Below are 11,748 nucleotides of genomic sequence, written 5' to 3'. Positions count from 1 at the left end.
ATCAAGATAAAAAACAACAAAATGAGCATGCCTATTATATGAAACTTGACTCTATGCCACTAAAAATCATTTTGTCATTCACTATAAAAACAAATCATGAAACATCATTAACATTTCCAAATAGTTCTAAAGAAAACCTCAAAACAGAGCATACAAACTGATCATGCTTCTGTCAAAACCTGATTCTGTTATTAACATGCCTAGAACTAACACACAGTCTACCAAAACAACCATAACTGTTTAACCACAGCTCCAAATTTTGACCAAGAGTACTTGTTGGAAAGATATTGAAAAGACCTAAAACTTCACAGTTTATCATGTTTCCTAATTCTGTCATTTACTAGCCTAAAAACACGATTTAAAACAGTCCAGAAACTTGTAGCGAGAATTACATCTACACCATTATAAGAAAAGTCTACCTTAACAGTGTATCATGAAAATCTGGAATGATAACAAATCAATGAATTCCTCTATAGCTTAGAATCATGAACAAGTTCCTTTTTAGCTCAGAATCATGAACAAGCTCACTTAGCTCAAAATTATGTACAAGATCAACTCAAAACAATACTAATTCTAAATTCCTTGTAAAAATCAATTCGAGCACCATACATATCAATGCTCAAACAAGAAGCCAAATCTCTAAAAAAAAAATTATAAATACCGCCAGATAAAAATAAATAAATAAATAATTGGATACAAAACATACACTTCAAGATCAAAACCTACTGGAATCTTAAATTGCTATAAACTATACTACCTATAAGGTTAATAAAGCAATAATAAATGATAACATGAACAATCAATTCAACAATTATAAAATCAAGGAACTAGAGATCATGTAGATCAAAGAAAAGTAATTCAATTAAAAAAATAAATACCTATTTCCTTCAGATTTTCTTCAGGCTACACAATCAATGGATCAAAGGCTTACAAGGCTAGATTTGCAGATGCTCCTTCCTTTCCTTCATATAAAATCCTCACAATCAACAGATCTAAGATTTTTCGAGAAAAAGATCACCGATCATAGATCTAAGTGTAAAAATTTGCAGATCTAAGATTTAAGCAAGGGAAAATTTCAGATCTACAAATTTCCAGGCTAGAAAGGGACGAAATTTAATGGAGAATGAAAATCTATACTGGATGCAGATCAAGGGAATAAAAGAGAGTTTTGGCTGAAATTGATCGGAATCTAGCCGGATCTTGCCTGAGAAGATGATCGGAGATAATAAATCTCACCAGAAAAAAATGGAGGAAAGGAAAAAAAAAAAAATAGATCCGGTTGGACTTTTGGAGTTTAAGGCGAAGACAAAGGTTTTTAGCTAGATCTAAGAAGAAACTTATGATAATGAGTGAAAACGAGATTAGATCTGCAGATCTCTCGATGAAAAAGGTGGCCGGACAAAAGGATTACACCAGCCGGAGCTTATGATCTCGCCGGAGTTTTGGACGGTGCTCGATCGGAGAAGAAGATCGGAGAATGTAATAAGGGTTTCAAAGAAAAAGAAAAGGGAAAATGGGTTTCTCTTCTATGAGCTCTGCTAGGGTTTGTGAAGAAAGCCTCAATCCCTTGCAAATGAGAGTCTAATCCCTTTTATAGAAAATCTCAAAATTTTTACCCCATTATGCTATGGGACAACCCCCATTAGTAAATTTAGCTTTGCTTTTGGTATGAAAGGGTGGTCCACTGAAAAAATTTTAAATGAAAATTAGGAGAACAAATTCGTCCCTTTTTAATTGCCCCGGGACACCTTCCTGCAACAAATTACCCATGGACAGCCCCTATCTCGATTAACTCAACCCCCCTCTTTCACGCTTACACTACGGTCTTCTCCTGGCTCGTTCACTAAGCAAACGCGCTCGGATTTCGACGAAATTTTGCGGGTACCTAGATGAGACCCTAATCTAGCTTAAGGTGAAATTTGGGACCCTACCTAGCTGATTTGATAGGGTTTTGCACAAACACGAGAAGTTTACGGTACGGTCAAAATGGGGTGTCTACACTATCTGGGTCTTCCTCTTGGTGTGGGTCGACCGAAACACAACCTATGGGCTCCTATTATTCAAAGGATTGAGCGACGTTTGGCCACCTGGAAGCGCCGGTTGGTTTCCAAAGGAGGTAGATTGGTGCTTATAAAGGCCGTCCTATCCAATATGCCGATATATTTTCTATCTCTTTTTCAATGTCCCGCCTCGGTTGCTAAAGGCATCGAACAAATTCAGAGACGCTTCCTGTGGGGCGGATCAGGGTCTTCCAAGGGGGTCTCCCTGATTAAATGGAGTATGGTCTGCTTGCCTACTAAAAATGGAGGTTTGGGTATCAGGAGGGTTCAGAGTTTTAACCAGGCCCTTATGGGCAAGTGGCTGTGGAGATTTGGCGAAGAACAATCCTCTTTGTGGGTCCGGGTCATTGGAAGTAAGTATGGTTCAGATCATGGGCATTGGGACTCTGTTGATAATTTTAAACTCAAAGGTCTCACGGCTTGGAGGGACATCTTGAAGTTGAAGTCGTTATTTGCTCCTGGCGTCCGATTCAGAGTATATAGGGGGGATCAGATTCGTTTCTGGCAGGATCCTTGGTGTTCGGACGATCCTCTTCAAGTGATGTTTCCTGACTTATTCATCGTTTCATCTCAGAAAGAGGCCTGGGTGTCGGAATGTTTTGTAAGGGAACATGGGAAGGTGGCTTGGTCTCCTAAGTTTCGCAGAGACTTCTTTGTTAGGGAGTTAAACTCTTACAACGCCCTCCTCTCCTTATTGGATTCTTGCTTCATCAAGTCTTCGGGCGTAGATCGTAGGATTTGGATTTGGAATCCTTCGGGGATATTTTCAGTCAAATCTTTTTATAACCATCTGATCCCTTCTTCAGTGGAGCATGTGTCCTCCTCGTTTTGGAGACAATCTTGCCCTCCGAGAGTTGCTTTCTTTGGGTGGTCGGTTAGCTGGGGCCGCATTCAAACTATGGATTTTTTGAGGAAACGAGGAATGTGGTTGGTAGATCACTGTCCTCTATGTTTATCCGCTGGGGAATCCATTGACCACCTTTTCATACACTGTAAGGTTGCTCGCCATATTTGGGGTCTTATTTTTTCTCGTTTTGGAATCAGTTGGGTCCCCTCCAACTCTATGGCTGAATTCATTCAGAGTTGGGCCTGGACTCCTTGGAAAAGGAAAGGCAGAACGCTGTGGAAGATGTGTCTCCTGGCCTCATGGTGGTTCTTGTGGAAAGAGAGGAATGCTCGTATCTTTGAAGGGAAGGCTAGATCTCCCTATTGGATTTATATTCAGTTGATAGCTGCGGTCATATCCTGGGCTCGAAGCCTTCCTCTGTTTCGTTTTGTTTCAGCTTTCGACCTCTGGGAAGGATGGTCAATCATATGCTTGGAATCGGCTACCAAAGTGAAAATCCTCCCCTCCTGGATTCCTCCTCCTCCGGGGTCCCTGAAACTTAACTTTGACGGATCGTCTATCGGCAATCCAGGAATGGCAGGAGTAGGGGGGTTATGTAGAAACCACAAAGGGGAAGTCCTCTGGGCCTACTCGGGGCCTATCGGAGTGGCAGACTCAAACGAGGCAGAGGTCCGAGCCGTTCATAGCGGGCTTCTCTCGATGCCTCGCCTAGAGTGCGACAAAATTATCGTCGAAGGGGATTCCTTAAATGTTATTCGCTGGCTTTTGGGTAACGCTTCTCCCCCTTGGCGATTTTTGCCTCTCTTAGAGGAAATAGAGGACAGGGCTAAGGGCTCCTCAATAGTTTTTCGCCATGTCAGGAGATCAGCCAATGCGGAAGCAGACTCCCTTGCCAAGAAAGGAGTCTTTCGGGCCGCGTTTGAGTGCTTTGACTATCTACCTCCTTGAATTATTGTACTGCTATCTTTGTATTATCTTTGTTCCTTCAGGACCACCTCGGTTCTGTTTTTACATATATATATATATATATATATATATATATATATATATATATATATATATAATCTGTTGCCCTTTTCAAAAAAAAGTTTAACTAGAATAAATTGGGCAATACCTTATTTTTTATACTGACACATTCTGGTGACATTTTAACCAAGACACCCACACAAAAAGGTATATAGTAGCATTGGATGCAAGACAACCACGCAAAAAGGTATATAGTAGCATATTTGGTCTTTCTTTTGTATTTTTAACGTAGAATTCATACCTCACAACACCAATCCATATACCTCGATGAGAGCTTCATTCTGAAGTCACGTCTGAACAGGGTCTCAAAAGAGGAACATAGAATATTGAGGGTCAACAAAAACAATAGATTACTTAAAGAAAAGAACAATAAGATCAAGAAAACAGGAGGGTTGGTTGTCATTTTCAGGTGAAAGCTTGTGGCTGAACAAAGAATAACATGTACTATCAACTAATTTAAAGACCTTTACAACTTAAATTAAAAATTGCTCCGAGTTCTCCTAAAACTGTAATAACATTAATTGTCAACTTTTAGCCTAAACCAAATAAGGGACTCTATAACTCAATTTAAAATATTATTCATGCTTTTCAAATGAGATCTAACTTAACACCTACCTCAACAAGCATTTGATGTTCCCTACATAATTACGTATCCCTACTACTATTATATCTGTTATCATGACCCTACCCCGGTTATTTAGGGGTGCAACTCGGGTCGGGTTGGGTCGGGTTGGCCCATTTTGCCAACCCGACCCGACCCAACCCGATTTCTAACCCGGCTGGACCCAACCCGACCCAACCCGATTTGCAATTGGGTCAACCCGACCCGACCCGACCCAACCCGATTTTCAATTTATGCACATGTTTTTTGTGGGCCCTACTGTTTTTTTTTTCTCACATTCCCACAGAGGCATCCACCATATAAAACCTCTGTAACTGAACTGAAGGATAAATTTATGTTGAAATTTAAGCACATTTCTAGCTTCAATGGGAAATGTGTTCAGTTGAAATCGGGTTTTAAGCATATATCGGAATTGGAAATCGGGTTTCGGGTCGGGTCGGGTTGCCCGACACCCCAACCCGACCCAACCCGATTTCCAATTCGGGTTGATATTTCCCAACCCAACCCAACCCGATTTTGAAAAAAACCCAACCCAACCCAACCCAAATTCGGGTTCAACCCGTCGGGTTCGGGTTCAACCCAACCCAAGTTGCACCCCTACGGTTATTGTTGCCTTTGTGTTTTACTGCCATGATCCCTTAACAACCAACTAATAATTTAGTTGGGCAATGGGATCGGGGTTTCGAATCTAAGTATTTGATTAAACGTATGCTTACAAGAATTTGAGTTCTGGTTCATGTCTTTACCAAGTCATTTATTAGAACAATTGTAGTTGTGAAGTTCCACCCATCCTTAAAAAGCATTTGTCAAATGTCACATTATTGAAGAGGCACAGTATAAAGGCTTTGACAACGAGGAGGAGCTTAGGGAAATTAAGTAGAGCTTATAATACAATCAAGTCATGTTTGAAATAGTCTCTGCAACCAAATTGTTAATCGGTACCCTATATAACACGCATAGACAAACCCACAGCTTTTAATCATATTAAGCACCTCAGCCTTTTATCAGATCTACAAAATCATTCTTTTATTTCCCACAAAAAAAAAAAAAAAAAAAAAAAAATTGGACCAGATCCCCATTCTTAAACTCCAAACTGGTCTTGTTGATTTTCCTCTGGACCTAGATCTTCTAATCTTGTTAGGCTGTTAGCTGATCCACTTTTTCAAAACTCTCTGCGTCAATCGTCGACTCGTTTGAATCATTTCCCTTTTAGGTCGAGTTATGGTCTGAGTCCACATTTTCCCCTACGAAGCCAATCAAAACTCATTTGATTCTCCCAAGTTATGACCATGTTAATTGAGTAATTGAACACACCTCGTTGAGTTGAAGTCAACTAGGATTTCTTTGCCAGCATTTTGGCTAACAAATGTGTTTTGAAATAATAAGCTGATCTGGCTTCTGAATCTCCTGAATCTACTCTTAGACTGCCAGACTTTCATCTCCATGAGATTCTCTAATCCTCTCTAAATCTCCAATGTGGTTTACCCAGTAAGGTGCTACTAACTTCCCTAAGCTTCCTAATCTTCAATATTCCTTTGTATTTGTAAAAAGGTACAACTCCCATCTCACTAGGTGAAACTTATTCTCATAGTCCTTACAGTGAAAATCCATTTGACTCCTTTCTACCTGTCCTGAGTGCCCTTGGGATCTGCAAAAGAAAAAATTGTAATTAGAGATGCTAGCAAGGATCTCTTTGATGAGCATGATTGTCTCTGCCTCCCTTCTTAAAATCAAACAAACTGGCTCTTCCATGGGGCAAGGGTTCTTTGAAATCCGTCTTTCCACCCCTATTTTCCTAAATATACTTTTGGATTTACTTATGTATGGAGGAATCTGTTAGTATTTTAATACTAAAGAAAATTCAAATGAAAAGACATTTGCTTTTGCAAAAGCTTCTTTTTAATTTTGAACTTCCCACCCAAAATTCAAAATGTCAAATTGATTCTAATCTCTTGTACTTTCCCACCAAAATCATTTAAACTTTTGAAGGTAGCTCTCTTCTTACCTCTTAAAACTTTAGTCCAAGATGGGAAGTTGAGAAAAATTCTCCCATCCATATAAGAGGGAGTGTTGAGCAAAGGCTTGGGCCTTTCAAGGGCATTCGATTTGTTTGCCTTTGGTGTTTTACAAAGAACAAGATCAAATAAAAAAAAAAAAACACACACACACACGCGCGCCGAGCCGTGCCGTGCCGTGCCGTGTCGGGTCGGGTCGGGGTGCGGGTGCGGGTGCGGGTGCGGGTGCGTGTGCGTGTGCGTGTGTGTGTGTGTGTTGGGTTGGGTTGGGTTTTCTAAACGGATTTTTTATTTATAAATCCAACGGTCATGTTACAACCCTCTTAAGTAACGTTTTTAAAAAAAAAACGGCAATTTTTTAAATGACGTTTTTAAAAAGGTGTCTCTACTGTTTTAAAGAGGTGTCTTCAACAGACACGTTTTCTCTATAAAAAGAGATTGTTTCTAACGTCTTGAAATACAGTTCTTACATCTGTTGAATCTTTTTTTTTGGTTTTAGACGAGCCTTTCATCTCTGCTGATTCGTTTTTCCATCTCTATTGAGTCGTTTGTAAAAACATAACAGTTTCCTTTCTGTTATTTTTGTTTTCTTTTCTCTGTTATTTGTTGGCCATTCGGAGTGTTCGCTGTTTGGTTCGGATCTATCTGATTGTGCACTTCAGATAGATAGCGACGGTGCGTCGGGCTGTTGTATCCTGGGGGTGATTGCGTTCGGATCTGTTGCACCGGAAGGTTTTCCGCAGAGGCGCAAAATCACCTTAAAGAGAGCGACCTAGTCCGTGCCTCAACTCGCCGCATCGAAAAGGTTATACTAATCATCTATTCTTTCCGTTTTTCACAGAAATCAGTAAACAGGTACGCCATATTATTTATATTAAGAGGAAAATCTCATAACAATTTTAAGGTGATTTTGTTTTGTTTCTGTTTTCCTCTTTCTAAAATATGGCATCCCATGATGAGATTATCTCGGATTCTTCAAATCCGAATAAACCTTTTCGATTCAGTGGTGTTAATTTTAAGAGATGGAAGAAGAAAATGTTTTTCTATTCATCCACCAAGAAACTAGCCCATGTTTTAGATGACCCAAGGCCATGGAGATAAGAACTTGATCCCGTTAGAACTGTAATGAAAAAGAATTGGAAAGATTCTGATTTCCTTTGCCAAAATTTTATTCTAAATTGCCTCTCCGACGAACTATATGATTTTTATAGTGACTGTAAGGATTCCATAACTCTTTGAGAAGCCTTACAGAAGAAATATGATACGGAAGAGGCTGGGTCTAAAAAATATGCGGTTAGCAAGTATTTTAGATATTACATGGTGGATGAGAAGACGGTGATTTCTCAAACCCACGAGTTGCAAAAACTTGTTCACGACATTCTTGCGGAAGGAATGACTATTAGTGAACAATTTCAAGTTGCAGCCGTGATTGACAAATTACCTCCTTCTTGGAAAGAATTCAGAAATTCCCTTCTTCATAAAACTAAGGAATTATCTATGGAAGGTCTTCTTGTTCGTCTTCGGATCGAAGAAGAAAACCGTAACCAAGATAAGAAAGAAGGGAATACTGAAAATGTAACTAATGTTAATGCCATTTCTGAAGTTAAGAACCAAAATCAGAAACCGCAAGTGAATCTGAAGCCCAAAAAGAAGTTGAAGAAAAAGCAACAGAACCAAAACCGAGGTACCTTCAAGCGTCCGAACCAAAACATAACTTCTGGAAAGAATGACTATTCCAAAGTTGTGTGCTATATTTGTGGTCTAAAGGGTCATATTGCACGGATGTGTCGACGTAAGAAGACTGCGCCAATCCCTCAAGCCAACGTGATAGAAGAGCCACTTGTGGCTATGATCACTAAAGTGAATATCATTGGAGGATCTGAAGGGTGGTGGGTCGACACTGGTGCGTCCCGTCATGTGTGTTTTGACAGGAAGTGGTTCAAGACGTATGCTCATGCAGATAATGAGAAGAAGGTTCTTCTAGGGGACTCGCATACAACAAAGGTACTCGGTGTTGGGGACGTTGAACTTTGCTTCACTTCAGGGCGAAAAGTGATACTGAAGGATGTTCTTCATACTCCAGACATGAGGAAGAACTTAGTTTCTGATTTTCTTCTTAACAAGGCTGGTTTTAAACAAACCATAGAGTCTGACCAGTATGTTGTAACCAAGTTTGGATCCTTTGTTGGTAAAGGATATGCATGTGATGGAATGTTCAAACTGAATGTTGAAATAATGAATGAAAGTGATTCTTCTGTTTACATGCTTTCTTCTGTTAATTCATGGCATGCTAGGTTGTGTCATATAAATAGGAAATATATACATAACATGAGTGTATTAGGTATGATTCCTAAAGTAGTCTTAGAAGAATTTAACAAATGTGAAATATGTAGTAAGGCTAAAATTTCTAGAAAGCCTTTCAAAAGTGTTGAAAGGAATTCAGAACTTTTAGACTTAATTCATAGTGACATTTGTGAGTTAGACGGTATCTTGACCCGTAGTGGTAAAAGATACTTTATAACCTTTATAGATGATTTTTCTAAGTATATAATCATCTATTTAATTAGACATAAGAGTGAAGCCTTAAAAATGTTTAAGGAATACCTATTAGAAGTAGAGAACCAATTCAATAGGAAGATTAAGAGACTAAGAAGTGATAGAGGAGGTGAATATGAATCATTAGAATTCACTGACTTTGTTAAGTCATTAGGAATTATACATGAAACAACCGCTCCTTACTCTCCCGCTTCAAATGGGGTTGCAGAAAGGAAAAATAGAACACTAGTGGAACTTACGAATGCTTTACTCCTAAGTTCAGGAGCCCCCTCTAACTTATGGGGAGAAGCAATTCTAACTTCCTGCTATGTTCTTAATAGAATTCCTAATTACAAAACTAAAGTCTCACCTTTTGAATTTTGGAAAAATAGGAAACCCAATGTGAGTTACTTTAGAATTTGGGGATGTTTAGGTTATGTAAGACTTTCTAATATTAAGAGACCCAAATTAGGAAGTAGAGCCATAGAGTGTGCCTTTATGGGTTACTCACTTACAAGCAAAACATATAGGTTTTTAGACCTAAATAACAGTGTAATAATAGAGTCAGTGGATGCTGAATTCTTTGAAGATAAATTTCCTTTTAAATCTAGACATAGTGGGGGTACCGTGACTATTGGAGATAGTGGGGGCACCGAGCCTAGGATTGAGGTAAACCCTGAAGTAGAAATTGAACCTAGGAGAAGTAAAAGATCCAAAATAGCCAAGGATTTTGGCTCTGATTTCTATGTCTTTAGTTTGGAGGGAGATCCTTCTTCTTTAGAGGAAGCTTTGTCCTCGTCAGATGCTGACTTTTGGAGAGAAGCTGTCAATGATGAGATGGAGTCTCTGATATCAAACCAGACTTGGAAATTAGTAGATTTACCACCAGGATTTAAGACCATAGGGTGTAAATCGATTCTTAAAAGAAAATTGAAACCAGATGGAACCATAGACAAGTATAAAGCTAGGCTTGTTGCTAAAGGCTTTAGGCAAAAAGAAAATATTGATTTCTTTGATGCATACTCTCCTGTTACTAGGATTACATCCATTAGAGTCTTGATTGCAATTGCTGCAATCCATAATCTGGTAATTCATCAAATGGATGTAAAGACAGCTTTTTTAAATGGTAGTCTAGAAGAGGAGATATATATGGACCAACCTAGTGGTTTCATATCTCCAGGTCAAGAAAATAAAGTATGTAAGTTGGTGAAGTCACTGTATGGTCTTAAACAAGCACCAAAACAGTGGCATGAGAAATTTGATAATGTCATTATATCAAATGGTTTTAAAATCAATGAAAGTGATAAATGTATATATTATAAGTATATTAATACTTATTGTATTATTATTTGCTTGTATGTTGATGATCTTTTAATTTTTGGTTCTAACTTGGAAATAATTAAACAAACCAAAAATCTATTAAAGCAAAACTTTGATATGAAAGATCTAGGAGAAGCAAATGTAATTTTAGGGATTAAAATTACAAGATCTGATAGTGGTATATCTTTAGACCAGTCCCATTATATAGAAAAGATACTTAAAAAGTATAAGTACTTTAATTGTAATCCAGTTTGTACTCCTTTTGATCCTAGTATTAGATTGTATTCTAATGAAGGTGATAGTGTTAATAAAAAAGAGTATGCTAGTATTATTGGTAGTTTAAGGTATGCTACAGACTGTACCAGACCTGATATAGCATATGCGGTAGGCATATTATGTAGATATACTAGTAATCCAAGTATAGAACATTGGAATGCTATATCACGAGTTATGAGATACCTTAAACGAACCATTAATAATGGGATTCACTACCATAGGTTTCCTGCTGTTCTAGAGGGTTTCAGTGATGTCGATTGGAATACTTTGTCAGAAGATTCCAAGGCTACCACTGGGTATGTATTTACTATTGGTAGTGGTGCAGTTTCTTGGAGATCCAAGAAACAGACTATTATTGCTCAGTCCACTATGGAATCTGAGTTGATTGCACTAACCTCGGCATTTGAAGAGGCTAGTTGGTTGAGAAATATTTTATCTGATATACCTATTTGGGAAAGACCTGTTCCCGCTATTTTGATTCACTGTGACAGCACAGCTGCTATTGGAAGAGTACATAATAAGTACTATAATGGAAAGTCGCGACAGATACGCCGGAAACATAGTACTGTGAGAGAATTGATTTCTAATGGATCAATCACCATTGACTTTGTGAGATCTGGTGATAATTTGGCAGATCCCTTAACTAAGGCCTTGTCAAGGGAGAAAATCTGCAATACATCGAGGGGGATGGGACTAAAGCCCATTTATAAATAGTTACCTATGATGGATACCCAACCTAAGGACTGGAGATCCTAAGAACTAGGTTTTCAATGGGAAAAACGAGTCATAGTGTAACTTGTGGACGATCATGCTGTTTTCAAGTTTATCTCAAAGTCCATCCCTATGGTGTATCTCAAGCATGATATCTTGAAGCGTTTGGAAGGTTGAGTTATTACTCTTAATGAGATCTATAGCTCGTATGAGTGGGATGTATAGGCTACAGGAGCATCCTTGATAGACTCACCTACATGTTAGCGCGGAAGTGGGCCGCTTCCAAAGAGAATAAGGGCTTGTTCTCTTATGCTTACATGAAAACTGGGATGTAGC

This window comes from Tasmannia lanceolata, unplaced genomic scaffold, assembly GCF_043159265.1.
Source record: "Tasmannia lanceolata isolate RefF3 unplaced genomic scaffold, GAP_Taslan_0.1 ptg000016l, whole genome shotgun sequence".
In the NCBI taxonomy this organism is placed as follows: domain Eukaryota; kingdom Viridiplantae; phylum Streptophyta; class Magnoliopsida; order Canellales; family Winteraceae; genus Tasmannia; species Tasmannia lanceolata.
This window is presented reverse-complemented; position numbering follows the sequence as displayed.